This window comes from Schistocerca serialis, chromosome 4 (genome assembly GCF_023864345.2).
Source record: "Schistocerca serialis cubense isolate TAMUIC-IGC-003099 chromosome 4, iqSchSeri2.2, whole genome shotgun sequence".
NCBI classification, from domain to species: domain Eukaryota; kingdom Metazoa; phylum Arthropoda; class Insecta; order Orthoptera; family Acrididae; genus Schistocerca; species Schistocerca serialis.
The window spans coordinates 458,362,979-458,383,535 of NC_064641.1; positions in this window are offsets into that span (position 1 = coordinate 458,362,979).

Here is a 20,557-nt window from a genome sequence, read left to right on the forward strand (position 1 = left end):
ACGTTGAACGATTTTCAGTCGTCGTTGGCCCCGTTCTTGCAGGATCTTTTCCCGGTCGCAGCGATGTCGGAGATTTAATGTTTTATTCGATTCCTGATATTCACGATACGCTCGTGAAATGGTCGTATGGAAAAATCCTCGCTTCATCGCTGCCTCCGAGATACCGTGTCCCATCACTTGTGCCCCGACTATAACACTACGTTCAAACGTACTTAAATCGTTATAACCTGTCATTGGGTCAGGAGTAACCAATTTATCAATTACGCCAGACAGTTTTTGTCTTACATAGGCGTTGCCGACCGCTGCGCCGTATTCTGCCTATTTACATATCTCTGTATTTGAGTACTCATGCCTATTTCTTTGGCGCTTCACTGTACCTGCTGTTCACAGTTGCCTGAAGCAAACATTTAATTTTGATTGGCTGAATACTAATTGTTGTCGGTACCGAGAATTATCTTTGCAAGACGCTGGTCTCTCTTACTTAATCGTGTTTCATTTAGTTAACCAGTTAAAAACTTGCTAGACTTGGCGCTTCACAATGTGTCGAACTTCCCCGTTCTCATTGCCTATTTTCATGCGCTACCAGTATGGCAGAACCTCTGCAAGCACAGTCGCACTCCTTACTCCCACTTCTAAAGTACTCATGTGATGCAGTGGTAGCCACTTTTACATTTCTTTAAACATTCGGTTTGGCTGCACCTGAGCAAGTGTCAAAGAAGCCTGTTCCTGTTCCACTTTCTAAGATGTTACTTTAACAACGCTTGTTTTCGGCCGCAGTTTGACTGCCTGCTGTTTCCCTATATAGTGATAGTTCTTCCGGGACCCTGTCTTCAAGAAGCACGCTTCCTGTGGACACACTGTTATGGAAAACAGACTCAGTTGGTTCAAATGGCTCTGAGCACTATGGGACTTAACATCTATGGTCATCAGTCCCCTAGAACTTAGAACTACTTAAACCTAACTAACCTAAGGACAGCACACAACACCCAGTCATCACGAGGCAGAGAAAATCCTGACCCCGCCGGGAATCGAACCCGGGAACTCGGGCGTGGGAAGCGAGAACGCTACTGCACGACCACGAGCTGCGGACACAGACTCAGTTGTCTAGCGTGTCCTGGAGATGTAATCTGCATTTCTGACTTTAGATAGTCGGTATCAGGGTGGTTTCCTTTTTAACTTACGTTCAATAAAACACAGCCTGGCCAAACATTATAGCTTCCTGATGATTCCCATCGCACGGCGAGCGAGACACGATTCTGAGAATGGGACTGTGAGACTGACTCTCTGCAGTTTTGCAGTGCTACAGAACATCCCACATTTTTCTTCTTTCACAGTGCCTTTTCATTTAGCTGTGCATGCAATTTAACATAAGAAATCGTAATCTAACTAGTTAAGTGTTGGCAGTCACAAATACTATTTCAAATTTCATTTTTGCTAATTTGGTTTGGTTCCATCTTACGGGTTTTACTCAAGTTACGGGATATTTTGGAGAAAAACTGTCATGTAACTCATGAACATTCAGCCTATTGAATCTTGACTAGTACACTGTATTATACTATCTTAATCACATAGAAAATGTTTGGGACTGTTTTTAACAGCAAGAGAAATATAGCAATCAACATTCCCGATGTTTGGTAGCTGTGTGAGATCCAGTGAGTGGCCTCGGCAGATTATGGCATATCTGAAGGAACTTTTGGACTTTCATCCTCTTGAGGGTAGATACGGTGTTATTCACTATTAGCATGATGTCTCCTGGTAGTACAGTTTTCTTGTCCAATGGGCGTATGTAATCCATAAACAGCCCTTGTATAAAGCTATCTTTGAGTACCAGAATAAACAATGGGTATGATCTTTGACTCAGTAATACAATGTCACAACAGATTAAAAACAAACTGAAAAAACAATAACAAAATACATTTATAATTGACAGCATGCTAGCACATGAATAAGTAAAATGGACATATCTTGGTATGCCTGATGAATTAGCTAGTTTACTCAAAATCACAAATGTACAAATCAGCTTCACCACCACCAAAATCTAAGGAGGAAGCTTATACAGAACATAAAACCGTCAGGTACGGATCTTGACACAGTATTTACAAAATTACCGGCAACCAGGGCAACAAATATTTTGTAACCCCAACTGGCAGAAATTACAGAACTCGTTTTTAAGAGCATTTAGACTTCTGTAGACTGGAGAAATGTTAGACATCAGCGGTAGCAACACACGTTAAGGTAACTCGAAGAGAAGAAGAAACTCGAAGAGAAACTCGAAGGGAAGACTCGAAGAGAATCTTTAATTTTGTGCAAAATTCGAAAAGTAAAAAAAAATTGGATATCATGGAAGAAATGGAAATATTCGTTCAAAATAAAACAAAGGAGATAATGTGCTTAATAAGACAACTGAATTCAAAAACTCACTATTTTTCAGCAGGCTTAAGCGAGTTGTAATGAAATAGATTTCAGATGTGCCTATGTGTAACAAATAACTGCCAAACTGTCAGTATGGCGAATACGGTGTTAAGCGTGTAGGGCTTACACTGAACAACTGACAAATTACGAATGTGTCAAACGATTACCGCTTCATATCAACTGATGAAAAACTACCCGTATCCCACGCAGTTTGTGGTGTCAGTCACTGCAAACATCGAGACACCGCTCTATACCAACAGAAGACGCCACTGGAGATCGATGTCTGACCATTCAATGTCTCTCCCCACCCGTCCATCGAAATACAACTACGTCTACGTCTGCCTGATTACTCCGCACTTAATAACAAAGTGCCTGGCAGAGGGTTCATCGAACAACCTTCTATCTATCCGGACAGCGCAGGGGATAAATGAACACTTAAATCTTTCCGCGCGAGCTCTGATTTCTCTTCATTTTATTACAAATATCATTTCACCCAACAAAATAATTTCGCATTCGTAGCAGAAAGTTGGTTCAAAAATGGCTCTGAGCACTATGGGACTTAACATCTATGGTCATCAGTCCCCTAGAACTTAGAACTTCTTAAACCTAACTAACCTAAAGACATCACACAGCACCCAGTCATCACGAGGCAGATAAAATCCCTGACCCCGCCGGGAAGAAAGTTAGTGATTGAAATTTCATGAGAGGACCTGCCGCAATGAAAAACGTCTAAGTTTTAATGATTATCGCTTCAAATTGAGTATCTCTCACCTGTTTCACGAAAATATAAAACGAGTTGTCCTGCTTTGGAGTTGTCTGATGGACCCTGTCTGATGCGGATCCCATACCACACAGCAATACTCAAGAAGAGGACGAACAACCATAGTGTAGGGAGACTCTTTAGTAGACCTGCTGTATTTCTTAACTGTTCTGCCACTACTTATATCACGTATATATTGGTTCGTGTTCCCCCAGCATTATCTACGTGATCCTTCCAGTTTAAGTTATTCGCAATGCAGCCCGACTACCACGACTGATGGTCTGGTGAGCCATTCCTTTTCGTAGCAGGACCCTCTTGGATGTCATCCTTGGCACTACAGCACACGTTTCGTCGACGATATTCTAAGCTCCGTTTTGTTATCTTCGTTGCAAGCTGACCTGGGCTTACATTTTAGCAAGATAATTCCCGCTTGCACAAATCGAAAGTTTCTACGCTTGTCTTCGTGCTTGCCAAACAGTACCTTGGCCAGTAAGGTCGCCGGATTTCTCCTCAATCGAGAATGTTTGAAGCATTATAGATAGTGCCTACCAACCATCTCGGGTTTCTGAAGATCTAACACGCCAATTGGGCAGAATTTGGCAGAATATTTTTCAGATGGACGTCTAATCTATGAATCAATGCCAAACCGAATAACAGCTTGCGTAGGGACAAGAGGTGGACCAACGTGTTCTTGTCTTGCTCAATTTGTGAAGCTCCTTCCGTTCTATGAATCATCCAATTTTTCTGAAACTGTAATCTTTTGTTTGCCTGTACATGTACATCAGATCTACGGCTTTCTGTCCCATTCAGATAATTCACTCGTGGTGTGCCTTTTTTTCTCAAAGTGTAATTGTTTACCCGTTTCGAACATACTCCATCATCAGAACATATATTTTTGGCAGATGTTATGATGATGCAGTTCATTTGAAATTCGTACATAAATAATTTTTTAATAAGTGGACTGTTTTTGTTTTTTCGTTCAAACAAAGCGATGAAAAAAAAAGATCTGCTCGGTCTCTTTACGTCTCTCTGTCGACTTCGGTGCTGAACATCGAGTGCTACCCTCAGTAACATTTGTGTTGGGACGAGACACACTTACTACATCAGTTTCTTTGCGAGGAACGTTTGCCACCAACACGACTACGTACGTGGTGTGGCGCGTCCCCTCCCTTCCCCGCCCCCCACGCTGGAATCTCTGGCGGGCGGCAGCCACCATTGTTCCCAGGAAAGCGGCGCGGACCGCACACAGAGCAGCCGGCCACACAATGTGCTCCTTTACCACGATTAGTCGTGCCTTCTTAGCACCCATCAATTCTCCATTGTCCGTTATTGTGTGCGAGCTAGTAGCCGCAGTTTTACGGAATTGTAGAGATTCCCAGCAACTGCTCCTGTAGCCTTTCATCACGGATTAATTGCAGTTACCGTGCGGTATCATGCTCTATTCTGCCGTAGTCATGCTCTTCTGAAGTTTTTCTTCTCCACAACATGAGAAATGCAGTACATTCTTCGGCTGAAATTCCACTGGATCCTAAAAACGTTGAAAACCAAAATTGCCATACTCTCGTCCATGTACCACTGCACACTGTTAACAATAAATACAAACTTAGTACAGGTGAGGTCAGTGCTGTGTCAGCTATTGTGGGAGTCAGCACCGACACAAACAAAGAAGAGAAGTTCCGATGGCTGGTGGCAGGAATCCGAAGTGATCTGTACATAACACATTCAAATTAATAGGACACTTCATTTCTAAAAAGAAAAGAAAAACAACTTACCGTTATGAGGTGGCTGGACGTGCTTCTTTTGCCTCCTATGTGCAGTTACTTTACCTACTACTACTAATCGCAAAATGTTTCCTATTACTTAGTACTGGGCGGCCGTTGAGGCCGAGCGGTTCTAGGTGTTACAGTCTGGAACCGCTACGGTCGCAGATTCGAATCCTGCCTCGAGAATAGATGTGTGTGATGTCCGTAGGTTAGGTAGGTTTAAGTAGTTCTAAGTTCTAGGGGACTAATGACCTCAGTAGTTAAGTCCCATAGTGCTCAGAGCCATTTGAACTTAGTACTGATACTCTCGAAGTCTGTGATCGAACTGGGCCGCTGAGCGATGGGCGACCCGTTAAGTCAGTGTTGACAGGGGGCTCTGAACTCTGTCTTCCTGGAGGTGTGGCGCTGCCCGTTCTCTCCACTGGCGCGCAGGTCAGCGCCCTCTTGATGCCGTTTCGCGGCACTGCGCTGGTCGGTATATAGTCGATGCCTTACGACTGCGCACTCAGTAACTGCCTTACGACTTTCACACCGCTATCCGGCTGTTGTAAGAGGCTTAGGATTTCTGTGTGTATCTTAGCCTTTGGCAATACACGGCGTTCGTCTTTTGAATGACTCCGAATGGATGTAAATAAGTCGTGTATCCAGCCATCCGGCCTTTGTGCATAAGCATTCAGAATGTCCAACGATTACGAAGCCGGTCTCTTGAACCGTGTTGCTCCAAAAATGGGATCTTGAGTCTGAAGATGTTGTTGTTGTGGTCTTGAGTCCTGAGACTGGTTTGATGCAGCTCTCCATGCTACTCTATCCTGTGCAAGCTTCTTCATATCCCAGTGCCTAACGCAGCCTACATCCTTCTGAATCTGCTTAGTATATTCATCACTTGGTCTCCCTCTACGATTTTTACCCTCCACGCTGCCCTCCAATACTAAATTGGTGATCCCTAGATGTCTCAGAACATGTCCTACCAACCAATCCCTTCTTCTAGTCAAGTTGTGTCACAAGCTCTTCTTCTCCCCAATTCTATTCTGCACCTCCTCATTAGTTATATGATCTACCCATCTAATCTTCAGCATTCTTCTGTAGCACCACATTTCGAAAGCTTCAATTCTCTTCTTGTCTAAACTATTTATCTTCCACGTTTCACTTCAATACATGACTACATTCCACACAAATACTTTCAGAAATGACTTCCTGACGCTTAAATCTACACTCGATGTTAACAAATTTTTCTTCTTCAGGAACGCTTTCCTTGCCATTGCCAGTCTACATTTTACATCCTCTCTACTTCGACCATCATCAGTTATTTTGCTCCCCATATAGCAAAACTCCTTTACTACTTTAAGTGTCTCATTTCCTAATCTAATTCCCTCAGCATCACCCGACTTAATTCGACTAAATTCCATTATCCTCGTTTTGCTCCTGTTGATGTTAGTCTTATACCCTCCTTTCAAGACACTGTCCATTCCGTTCAACTGCTCTTCCAAGTCCTTTGCTGTCTCTGACAGAATTACAATGTCATCGGCGAACCTCAATGTTTCTTCTCCTTGGATTTTAATACCTACTCCGAACTTTTCTTTTGTTTCCTTTATTGCTTGCTCGATATACAGATTGGACAACATCGGGGATAGGCTACAGCCCTGTCTCACTCCCTTCCGAACCACTGCTTCCCTTTCATACACCTCGACTCTTATAACTGCCATCTGCTCTCTGTAGAAGTCGTAAACAGCCTTTCACTCCCTGTATTTTACCCCTGCCACCTTCAGAATTTGAAAGAGAGTATTCCAATCAACATTGTCAAAAGCTTTCTCTAAGTCTACAAACGCTAGAAAAGTAGGTTTGCCTCTCCTTAATCTTTCTTCTAAGGTAAGTCGTAGGGTCAGTATTGCCTCACGTGTTCCAACATTTCTACGGAATCCAAACTGATCTTCCCCGAGGTCGGCTTTTATCAGTTTTTCCATTCGTCTGTGAAGAATTTGTGTTAGTATTTTGCAGCTGTGACTTATTAAACTGATAGTTCGGTAATTTTCACATCTGTCGACACCTGCTTTCTTTGGGATTGGAATTATTATATTCTTCTTGAAGTCTGAGGGTATTTGCCTGTCTCATACACCTTGCTCACCAGATGGTAGAGTTTTGTTGTCTACTCCGGGGGCCTTGTTTCGTCTCAGGTCTTTCAGTGCTCTGTCAAACTCTTCACGCAGTATCATATCTCCCATTTTATCTTCATCTACATCCTCTTCCATTTCCATAATATTGTCCTCAAGTACATCGCCTTTGTATAGACCCTCTATATACTCCTTCCACCTTTCTGCTTTCCCTTCTTTGCTTAGAACTGAGTTTCCGTCTGAGCTTTTTATGTTCATGCAAGTGGTTCTCTTATCTCCAAAGGTCTCTTTAATTTTCCTGTAGGCAGTATCTATTTTACCCCTAGTGAGATAAGCCTCTACATGCTTACATTTGTCCTCTAGCCATCCCTGCTTAGCCATTTTGCACTTCCTGTCGATCTCATTTTTGAGACGTTTGTATTCCTTTTTGCCTGCTTCATTTACTGCATTTTTATATTTTCTCCTTTCATTAATTAAATTCAATATTTCTTCTGTTACCCAAGGGTTTCTACTAGCCCTCGTCTTTTTACCGATTTGAGCCTCTGCTACCTTCACTATTTCATCCCTCAAAGCTACCCATTCTTCTTCTACTGTATTTCTTTCCCCTATTCCTATCAATTGTTCCGTTATGCTCTCCCTGAAACTCTGTACAGCCTCTGGTTTAGTCAGTTTACCCAGGTCCCATCTTCTTAAATTCCCACATTTTTGCAGTTTCTGCAGTTTTAATCTACAGTTCATTACCAATAGATTGTGGTCAGAGGCCACATCTGCCCCTGGAAATGTCTTACAATTTAAAACCTGGTTCCTAAACCTCTGTCTTACCATTATATCATCTATCTGATACCTTTTAGTAGCTTCAGGATTCTTCCATATATACAACCTTCTTTCATGATTCTTGAACCAAGTATTAGCTATGATTAGGTTATGCTTTGCGCAAAATGCTACCAGGCGGCTTCCTCGTTCATTTCTTAACCCCAATCCATATTCACCTAGTATGTTTCCTTCTCTCCCTTTTCCTACTATCGAATTCCAGTCACGCATGACTATTAAATTTCATCAACTAAATTCCATATCTCTTCTGTTACCCAAGGATTTCTATTAGCTCTCGTCTTTTTACCTACTTGATCCTACTCTGCTTTCACTATTTCATCTCTTAAAGCTACCCATTCTTTTTCTACCGTATTTCTTTCCCCTATTCCTATCAATTGTTCCGTTATGCTCTCCCTGAAACTCTCTAGAACCTCTGGTTCTTTCAATTTATCCAGGTCCCATGTCCTTAAATTCCCACCTTTTTGCAGTTTCCTCAGTTTTAATCTACAGTTCATAACCAATAGATTATGGTCAGAGTCCACATCTGCCCCTGGAAATGCCTTACAATTTAAAACCTGGTTCCTAAATCTCTGTCTGACCGTTATATAATCTATCTGACACCTTCCAGTATCTCCAGTCTTCTTCCATGTATAAAATCTTCTTTTATGATTGTTGAACCAAGTGTTAGCTATGATAAAGTTATGCTCTGAGCAAATTGTACCAGGCGGCTTCCTCTTTCATTCCTTAATCCCATTCCATATTCACCTACTACATTTCCTTCTCTTCCTTTTCGTACTATCGAATTCCAGTCACCCATGACTATTAAATTTTCGGCTCCCTTCACTGTCTGAATAATTTCTTTCATGTCATCATACATTTCATCAATCTCTTCATCATCTGCAGAGCTAGTTGGCATATAAACTTGTGCTACTGTGGTAGGCATGGGCTTCGTATGTATCGGCCACAATAATGCGTTCACTATGCTGTTAGTAGTAGTTTACCCGCAGTCCTACTTTTATATTCATTATTAAACCTACTCCTGCATTACCCTTACTTGAATTTGTATTTATAACCCTGTATTCACCAGACCAGAAGTCTTGTTCCTCCTGCCACCGAACTTCACTAATTCCCACTATATTTAACTTAAACGTATCCGTTTCCCTTTTTAAATTTTCTAACCTACCTGCCGATTAAGGGATCTGACATTCCACGCGCCGATCCGTAGAACGCCAGTTTTGTTTCTCCTGATAACAGCTTCCTGCAGAGTAGTCCCCGCCCGAATTTCCGAAGCGGAGACTATTTCACCTCTGGAATATTTCACCCAAGAGGACGCCATCATCATTTAACCATACAGTAAAGCTGCATGCCGTCGGGAAAAATTACCGCTGTGGTTTCCCCTTGCTTTCAGCTGTTCGCAGTATCAGCACAGCAAGGCCATTTTGTTTGATGGTACAAGGCCAGATTAGTCAATCATCCAGATCGTTGCCGCTGCAGCTACTGAAGAGGCTACTGCCCCTCTTCAGAAACCGCAGTTTGTCTGGCCTCTCAAAAGATACCCCTCCGTTGCGATTGCACCTACGCTACGGCCAAACATTTATACATTCTGATTGAAGTTATGTGGCTTTGTTAGCACTCGTTAGCGAAGGTTTTCGCAGCCATGTGGATGAGTGTGTACCTCGTCACTAAAGAACAGCAGCGTATTGTGAGGCAAGTTTTCAAGCATCTCTTCACAAAGCATTTTGCCAAGCAACAGAATTGCGTGCATTCAGTTCTTGCAGCGCAGCCAAATTGTACTTGTGGAAATGGAGGTCATCATAAGAAATACCCTCAGCAAATGTACACGAAGTAGAAGGACAGCTGCATGTTTGCGTGCTGAGCGCCGAGAGATTACAAGAAAATGTCTGTTTTATTGCTTCGATGCTTTTTTGCGATCTCAAGGGCTCTGGCATTCCAGTTCTTCATGTTTTCACGCATATCGTTGTCCTGAAAAACAAAATAATTGATTGCCAGACATTAACAGGACGCCGGGCGACAATATTGTTGTGTGCAATGCGGTGACAACCGACTGGACGTTTGAAAAGTAGGCCTCCACTATAAACGCGCGGTGCAACTTCTGCTAATGCACTGTCGCAAATGAGGCAAGTGATGAACAAACATCCAGACGCATCGCTTCGAATCAGACCATCCCCAAAGTTCGCCCCACCACGCCTCCGTTCATGGTGCCCTATTCGAATCAGCACCCTATACTGTGTTGGATTTGTGACTCTTAGAACTGGACCGCGACTACGCTTCATCACCGATTTCTTTCGTATTTGTTGTATATGAAGGGTTTAACCTGAAACCAGATGGCCAGGTATTTATAAGAGAATATCATTTTAGGCGCGAGTCCGGCGAGGCGTGGGGTTTTTATGACAGCGTAATTTCCACGCTTTGGATGGCACAGCGGAGGGTGCAGAATGAAAATCCGACGATCGTGAGATCGCGTCTCTGTGCGGAAATCGTTTTCTTTTTTGTTTATTTTAAATTTTTACATTACTTACACTGCAAATGCTCAATATATTGTATTTATTAATATTTTTATAAAACGCATGAAAAGGAAAAATCAACAGAAATTTGGGATTTCAAGTAAACTTCCAGGAAGAGCTTGTAAAACGTACGCAGGAACTTCGCAACATTAGATAATTTTATTATTTAAGACTTGATGATTTAAACATGCTGAGTGCCATTTTCGTAGAAACAGGGGACGCAGCAGTTTTCTTGGCATCTTGTCCATGATATAAAAACTGTATTTTTACAATTCTTTAAGTTTATTTATCAAAACAAGCTTGGATTTATGAAAGGTCCTTCTCATCGCACAGTGGTGCAGCGAACCATACGTGTCGCATCATTTCAGCAAATATCGGCAATGAAATGAATTCTGATGCAGTCTTCTAGCGGCGTGATTTCTTTTTCTCTGTCGATGAGATAACAGCAGCTTTGAAGCTTTTTAATCAAATTATTTACCTGATGATAACAGACATCGCACTTGCACTTGCACTTGCACTAGCGAGAGCGTTTGGGGAGGGATCATTTTAAACTGCGTGGCAGCAATTCTTCACCCTGAGAAATCTGATAGTATGACTATGGATTTGTTCGTTCTCCCCACGAGACAGTTAACAGAAGAGATTAGTCCTCCTGCACCCAAGGCTCCATCATGTCAGCGAAAAAAAATCTTAGTATAAGGTTGCTGTAAGTATCCCTGAATTTGATGGACTGACGACATTCCCATATTTTTCCACGTACTCGTACACCAAACATCCCTTCACCTTTCTTTTTCAGCCTTTTATGAAAATATCAACAAATACAGTATACTGAAAAGTATTTCGGTTTATTAGCAGTGTGACATAAAAACTGAAAATAAAAAAAAGTATTTTTGCGTAGGTACACGACACCGAGGTCTTTGGATTACCATTCTCTTCTCAGCGCACTGTGGCAACTGCTGCTGCCTGGGCAGTATGCTAACACAAAAGGCTCGTGGCTCGCTCGATCCGCACAAAAAATGATATATGATAATATATACTGGCAGAAAAATAACGTTACAAAGTGGGATGGGGCAGCTACGACGCATGCTGCTAGCATGATTCAGCGGTCGTGAGAAATTTCTCCGACAGAAACTACTTGCTTCCTGGTTGGTTGCTGTAGTGAAAACTAGAGTCTAGAGGAGATTATCCTCTTGTCTGTGTGTCAAATTATTAACAGTAACAAAATTAAGATACAGTCCTAAATGGCATGGGAGACTATCTCAGTGCGTCAAACGGCACTGTAACGAATGACAGTCCAGCGAAGTAATTTACGTCAAAATTCATTCTTAATTCTAATAGCAAGACTCTAGGAAGTGTGAAGTTAAGCTCGTAAGTCTGCAAATAAAGGAAATTATGAATTCAGTAATGTTTAATTTGTCTTGTGATATATTAATAGTACGTATTCTTCAGTTACAAAGTGATAGCCGCGCGGGATTGGCCGAGCGGTCTTGGCGCTACAGTCATGGACTGTGCGGCTGGTCCTGCCGGAGGTTCCAGTCCTCCCTCGGGCAAGGTGTGTGTGTTTGTCCTTAGGTTGATTTAGGTTAAGTAGTGTATAAGCTTAGGGACTGATGACCTTAGCAGTTAAGTCCCATAAGATTTCATACACATTTGAACCATTTTTGTACAAAGTGATAAAAGGACTAAGTTTTGTCTAAAGAGAATGATGAATGATTTTTGTTTCATTATTTGTTGAAATGCAGGTGTCTGCCCATACAGCCATCTAGACGCGCACTTCGTAACTAGATTATCTGCAGAATTACATTTCTGGTAGTAGTACTATCAATGTAAATGCTATTTCGACTTAAAATACTTGAGGCTGCTAGTTGACGACGCTAATTTTATATAAAAAATGGCGCGGACACGCATGCCCAAGGGCAGTCGCTACATAAGCGATCTGTGTCGAGTTTCAGGCCCTATTTGAAAACTGCTCCATCTGTAGTTCGCAGGCGTGTGGGTGATGGTGAAACCACATGGGCGCTCTCTGTTGGAATGTGGGCTTACGGAATTAAACTCCAGTTTTTCAGTTGTCAGATTAATAAAATTAATGTCTCTCGGCTTGTCACTAGTCATAAAATGTTTCCTTTATGTAGATATTAAGAAAATCACCGGGTCCCGCGTCCCACCCAATCGAAAGACGCCATCACGACTAGCAAAATCCTCCGCCAACCGTATTTTCATTTATTCCTAGATAACTGGATCCCAGAAGGATATCGTCGAGGCCAAAATGTCAGTGGCAGAATAATCCATATAATGCTCGGCTATGGGTGACCTACTGAGCTGCTGAGGGCGTGTGAGGCAATAATGTTCAACACACGTTTCACGCACTCTGAACATTGTCGACCAATACTGGCTTTGCGACATGGACAAGGAGTTCTGTGGATGAGTCTTCCTAATTTCGACCAAATATTGTTGGTATATGGGAGGAAAGCTCTGGACTTGAACTACTCCTTCTTCTTTACTTTTCTTTAAAAAAAATTTACACATCTATTTCCGTAGGTCCAAAATGAGGAGCAAATTTCCATGGTCATGTAACGTGGCATCACATGAAATTACAACAGAAAAATTATGAGTGATAAAATAAAATGTTTATGAATTCTAAAAAGATGTCAAGCTATAAGTTTATGTAAATGTAGTCAACAATATAACACAGGAATCAGCTCAATTTTTTAAGTAATTCCTCGACAAAATAGGAGTGACCCATGAGGAAACTCTTTAGTTTAGAGCTGATAGCGCGCGGATTACTGCTAAGATATTTGAATTCTTGTGGTAGCTTGTTGAAAATGAATGCAACAGAATAGTGCACCCCTTTCTGCACAAGAGTCAAGGAGGTGCGATCCAAATAGAGATTGGATTTCTGCCTAGTATTAACTGAGTGGGAACTGCTAATTCTTGGGAATAAGTTGATATTGCTAACAAGAAACTACAATAAAGAAAGTATATATTGAGAGAACGATTTCAGAATACCCAGAGTAATGAAAAGGGGTCGACAACAGGTTCCTCAGCCAGAAATATCCTTTGAGAATGAGCAGAGTTACCCCAAAACATAATACCATACATCACAACATAATGAAAATTAGCAAAGTAGCCTACTTTTCGTCTCGAACGATCGCTTATTTTAGATACTGTTCTGATATTAATAATATCCGTCCCCCGTAGCTGAATGGTCAGCGTGACAGAATGTCAGTCCTAAGGGTCCGGGCTCGGTTCCCCGCTGGGTCGGAGATTTTCTCCACTCAGGGACTGGGTGTAGTGTTGTCCTAAACATCATCATTTCATCCCCATCGACGCGCAAGTCGTCGAAGTGACGTCAAATCGAAAGACTTGCACCCGGCTAACGGTCTACCCGACGGAAGGCCCTAATCGCAAGATATTTTATTTAATATTAAAAATGGCAGCACTGAGTCTTTGAACAAGATCTAAACGTAGGTTTTCCACAACAGTTTGCTGTCTATCTGGAAACCTAGGAATTTAAGCTGTTCAGTTTCATTAATCGTATGCCAAATCTGTGAAATTAAAATGTCTGGTTTTGATGAATTGTGAGTTAGAACCTGTAAAAACTGATTCTTACTGTGAGTTAGCGATACGTTACCCTCTACAAGACATGAGCTTACATATCGAACTGCATTATTTGAAACAATGCCAACGTTGCACACAGCATCCTTTACTACCAAACAAGGGTCATCAGCAAACAGAAATATTTTAGAATCACCTGTAATACTAGAGCGCATATAATTTATATAATAACGGACAGGAGTGGCCCAGCACTGATCCCTGGGGCACCCTCACCCCCTTGTCCGCTCATTTAAATGTGCCCCACTCGGACCCCACTTCACAGCTATTCTCAGTACTGTGGAGAATTATCCTTTGCTTTCTGTTCTTAAAGTAAGAGGTGAACCAATTGTGACATACTCCCTGTATCCCACAATGGACCAACTTCTGGAGCAATATTTTATGATCAACACAATCAAGCGACTTAGTTAAATAAAAAAACGCCTAGAGTTCGGAATCTTTTATTTAACCCATCCAGTAAATCACAGAGAAAAGAAAATATAGCATTTTCAGTTGTTAAACCACTTCTAAAACCAAACTGTACGTTTGATAGCAAATTATGTGACATAAATTGATCAATTATCCTTAAATACACAGCCTTTTCAATGACTTCAGCGAACACTGATGGTATATTACTACATTTAAAATTGTCTACATAATTTCTTTCTCCATTTTTATAAAGCGGCTTGTCTGCTGAGTACTTTAATCTTTCAGGAAACTTGCCATTCCTAAAGAAAAAATACAGATAGGGCTAAATACAGGGCTAACATGTGCAGCATAGTATTTAGTATTCTGACAGATACTCTACCATATCCATGAGAGTCCTTAGTCTTCAGTGATGTAATTATTCTCTCAGTCTCTCCCTTGGCAGCATCTCGGAGGAGTATTTCAGATATCAGTCTCGCAAAGACATTTCCAACAGAATTATATGATTATCTGTAGAAACTAAATTTTTATTTAATTCACCAACTATGTCCAGAAAGCTATTAAATACTGTACATATATCTGACTTACAAGTAAGAGAAATATTTTTTCTACGTACTGACTTAATATCCTATATCTTGTGCTGCTGACCAGACGCTTCTACACGACTGACCATATGGTTTTAATTTTATTCTGTGAATTAGCTATTCTATTTATGTACCAACTACTCTTTGTCTTGCTAATAATTCTTTTAAGCAACTTACAGTACTGTTGGTAATGGGACTACTGTAGCTATATTGTGACTACTTCTAATATTCTGATATAATTCCCACTCTCTCTAAGTGATGTCCTTATCCCACTAGTCAGCCAACATAGTTCCTTTTACGCTTACACCTTGTTTCGAGCTTTCTAATGGAAAGCAACTTTCAAAGAGCATGAGAAACGTATTAAAAAAGCATTATATTAGTCATGTATGTTGTTGTTGTTGTGGTCTTAAGTCCTAAGACTGGTTTGATGCAGCTCTCCATGCAATTCTATCTGTGCAAGCTTCTTCATCTCCCAGTACCTACTGCAGCCTACATCCTTCTGAATCTGCTTAGTGTATTCATCTCTTGGTCTCCCTCTACGATTTTTACCCTCCACGCTGCCCTCCAGTACTAAATTGGTGATCACTCGGTGCCTCAGAACATGTACTATCAACCGATCCATTGTTCTAGTCAAATTGTGCCACAAACTCCTCTTTTCCCCAATACTATTCAGTACCTCATCTCTAATTGTGTGATCTACCCATCTAATCTCCAGCATTCTTCTATAGCAACACATTTCGAAAGCTTCTATTTTATTCTTGTCCAAAATATTTATCGTCCATGTTTCACTTCCATACATGGCTACACTCCATTCAAATACTTTCAGAAACAACTCCCTGACACTTAAATCTATACTCGATGTTAACAAATTTCTCTTCTTCAGAAACGTTTTCCTTGCCATTGCCAGTCTACATTTTATATCCTCTCTACTTCGACCATCATCAGTTATTTTGCTCCCAAAATAGCAAAACTCTTTTACTACTTTAAGTGTCTCATTTCCTAATCTAATTCCCTCAGCATCACCCGATTTAATTCGACTACATTCCATTATCCTCGTTTTGCTTTTGTTGATGTTCATCTTATATCCTTCTTTCAAGACACTGTCCATTCCGTTCAACTGCTCTTCCAAGTCCTTTGCTGTCTCTGACAGAATTACAATGTCATCGGCGGACCTCAAAGTTTTTATATCTTCTCCTTGGATTTTAATATCCTACCCTGAATTTTTCTTTTGTTTCCTTTATTACTTGCTCAATATACAGATTGAATAACATCGGGGAGGGGCTACAACCCTGTCTCACTCCATTCCCAACCACTGCTTCCCTTTCATGCCCATCGACTCTTATGACTGCTATCTGGTTTTTGTACAAATTGTAAATAGCCTATCGCTCCCTATATTTTACCCCTGCCGCCTTCAGAATTTGAGAGTATTGCAGTCAACATTGTTAAAAGCTTTTTCTAAGTCTACAAATGCTAGAAACAGAGGTTTGCCTTTCCTTAATCTTTCTTCTATGCTAAGTCGTAAGATCAGTATTGCCTCACGTGTTCCAATATTTCTACGTAATCCAAACTGATCTTCCCCGAGGTCGGCTTCTACCAGTTTTTCCATTCGTCTGTGAAGAATTTGTGTTAGTATCTTGCAGCTGTGACTTATTAAACTGATAGTTCGGTAATTTTCACATCTGTCAACACCTGCTTTCTTTGGGATTGGAATTATTATATTCTTCTTGAAGTCTGAGGGTATTTCGCCTGTCTCACACATCTTTCTCACCAGATGGTAGAGTTTTGTCAGGACTGGCTCTCCCAAGGCCGTCAATATGTTTGCCTTTCCTTAATCTATTTTCTAAGATAAGTTCATAAGTTCATGTCTGTTATCAGCACTATAAACATTCTGCCATACTTGTTCCTTAACGAGTTTCAAAAAAACTCTCTATTGCCGATGAATCAGTTTTTCTACATAGTTCGTAATTATACATAACATTTACCAGAGCAAAAACCTTGTAGTTTTAAAATTTGTGCATCATGGTCTGAAAGGCGATTCTCCCTTCTTAAGATCACATGAATTTAAGAGATATTCCAACATCCTTCTCCTTGTACAATCAAATCAAAATTAATTTCGAAGTCACCTCGTACAACTAGTTTTTGGTACTTCGTATGAAGTGAACGAAAAACCATCTGTAGCTTGAGCAGATATTCTATGAAGTCAGAGTCAGGGGATCTATAAATAACAACAACTAGAAGTTACGTTTCACTAAATTCAACTGCCCCTGCACAATATGGTTCAAATACCTGTTCAGTGCAGTGCTTTGATACATCTACAGACTCAAATGAAATACTGCTTTTTACGTACATGGCCACTCCCTCACTCCGCAAATAACTCGTTGAAAAACAGCCTGCTAACCTGTATCCTGGTAAAGAAAGCCTCTGAATTGTAAAATTATTTAAGTGGTGCTCTGATATACCAATAATGTCAGAGTCAACATCCACAAGCAGTTCACTAACTTTATTTCTAATACACCTCGTATTCTGATGAAATATGCTAATCCCTTCACTACTGGATACCAGACCTTCGAAAGTGGTTCCTTTATTAGAGAGTTTTCCTTCAAGCAGGGATACCTATCAGCTGACTTCAATCTATGAAAGGTGCAGCTCTAACACTACTAAAGGAATTATTCCATGAGTGATCCCACTACCGCCCACTACACTGTCAGCTATAAGCTTTTCCAACCCCCGCTTCCCATTCCCATTGAGGTGCAGGCCATTAATGGTAAAGCCGACCTATTGACAGACTCAACTAGCACCACTGCAATGAGAGCCATGCCCTCCGCGATCAGTACCTTCTCAAGCCCCATCTTAACACGCCTAACAGCAGAATTAAGATGAGGCCGATCATGAAGCTGAAACAGTTGAACGAAGTGCACATATGCGCCACGAGTTTGAGTAGCTATCTTTTCCAGATCACCACCTACATCATACTCCCTGTCCGTATCGAGACTATTCCCAGCTCCGTCCACAACCACTTTCGTAAAATTCCTGGATAACTCCCCTGAATTAACAGTCACCTGAGTCAACCCCGCGCTAGCATCCACAATGCTGGTGACATGGTACTTACTCTCAAAACTTACTGAAACTGCTTTCCTACACCTCTGCCATGTGAACTACTTGACGGCATAACCTGTTCTTTTCTATTTGGAGCTGTAGCTGTCTTAGGGTCCTTAACTGCTGAGGTCTGCAACATGTTTCGTACACCAACAGCTACAAGGCCCCTCTCCACTAAACCCTGACAGCTGGTCAGATGTATTGGTGATTCGCAAAGTACAACTTTCGGAATATATCCATCTGCTAGCTGCCTTCTTACCAACTGCCAGTTCCCATTCCCCAGTGCCCTTCTCCCTGCTGATCCTATGTAGCTCCTCCTTTGCGTTTTGTAACTGCATCTGAAGGGCACAGATCTCACGCTCCTGCTCCCCTATTAGCTTACTTCTGCCACAGATTCTGCATTTCCAGGAGAGTCTACCGCTAGAATGCCCACTCGGTTCCCCACTGCATTCTTGCTAGCAAAAATACTATAAACAAATCTCATACCGCAACCGTCTACTCACAAACCTGCGAAAAAAAAACAGTTTTCATTCATGGGAAAACGTTAACAATAACTGAAAAAAACTAAACGTCTATGTTATGTAAGTTCAGTTATTATAGTAGAACGATTTAAAGAACTAACAACAGTGATCTCGGGAATTTCGCTCTCTACTAAGAAAGAAAAACACTCAACGAAATTGAGCGCAGTGAACGAAAGTTTTTACTGAAATATTTCACTGGAAACAGTAAGAAAGGCCGCTGAAAACTACCGTACGACATTTAACAAATGCCAGCGTAGGAAAAACAACTTCATAAAACATAGTGTACGAAAGTTTTCGAAAGTTTATTAAACAGTTATTTCACCTGAAACAGCACGAGACAACGTTGAAAAGTGCTCAATTTAATAACCGAATAACAGTGCACAGCCGGCTGTGGTGGCCGAGTGGTTCTAGGCGCTACAGTCTGGAACCGCACGATGGCAACGGTCGCAGGTTCGAATCCTGCCTCGGGCATGGATGTGTGTGATACAAACAGCTTTGTCGGTACTTAGGTTTGGAACCGCTACAACAGCAGATACACGCCGCGAAATGTAAACACACAAATGTTAACACTAATAATCATTAAAATAAATATCTGAAGTCTAAAACTTTATAATATATTGGCGAGCATTTGAATAGCAGTCAAGCGCATGTGACTTGAAACCAAAGATTTCTCCTCTTAGTACTGTGAGTGGTCACGTTTCCTCCTCCATAAACCGGTGCAGATCTGACGTGAAGAAAATCCACTGTCTTTGAACACAAGCATATGTGTTCCAGCTCATTTGCAAGGTTGCCTCCGTCAGACACAAGCTGTGCCCGGTGCACCAGCATTCGAAGGACGTCCATAACTTGTGATGAGTGGTAGCAACTTGACGTCTGCAGATACAGGTCTGTATGTGTGGACTTCCGGTAAAAGAAATGCCCCAATCATCCACCCATTTTCGGGCTGACCAATACATCCAGAAACGGCAGACTGCCGCCCTTGTCCACTTCCATCGTAAATTTCATATTTTTGTGGAATGAATTCAGGTGCTGCAAAGAGCGCGACTGTTCTTCATCGTGGGGCCACACTACAAACGTATCATCTACATATCGCCATAAGACTTTTGGTTTAAGTTCGGCCGAATCAAGTGCCCTCTTCTCAATGTCTTCCATAAATGAGTTGGCTAACAGTGGCGAGAAATGACTACTTTTGACAACCCCGTCAATTTGCTCAAAATAATCAGTGTTGAGTAAAAAGTAGGCTGAGGAAGGGGCGTGATGGAACAGGACAGTTATATTGGCTTCTCACTTGTCCCTGGTGAATGACAATGAGTCCATGAGAGTAACGCTAGTGAAGACTGAGACGACATAGAATATTATTAATACATTACTGGCCATTAAAATTGCTACATCAAGAAGAAATGCAGATGATAAACGGGTATTCATTGGACAAATATATTACACTAGAACTGACATTTGATTACATTTTCACGCAATTTGGGTGCATAGATCCTGAGAAATCAGTACCCACAACAACCTCCTCTGGCCGTAATACGCCTGGGCATTGAGTCAAAAAGAGCTTGGATGGCGTGTACAGGTACAACTGCCCATGCAGCTTCAAAACGATACCACGATGGCCGAGCAACTGGCTCGTCACAATACGCCAGTCACTACTCTTGATGAGTAGTGACTGGCGTATTGTGACGAGCCAGTTGCTCGGCCACCATTCACCAGGCGTTTTCAATTGGTGAGAAATCTGGAGAATGTGCTGGCCAGGGCACCAGTCGAACGTTTCCTAAATCCAGAAAGGCCCGTACAGGACCTGCAACATGCAGTAGTGCATTATCCTGCTGAAATGTAGGGTTTCGCAGCGATCGAATGAAGGGTAGAACCACGGGTCGTAACACATCTGAAATGTATCGTCCACTGTTCAAAGTGCTGTCAATGCGAACAAAGGGACCCCATACTATCACTCCGGGTGATAC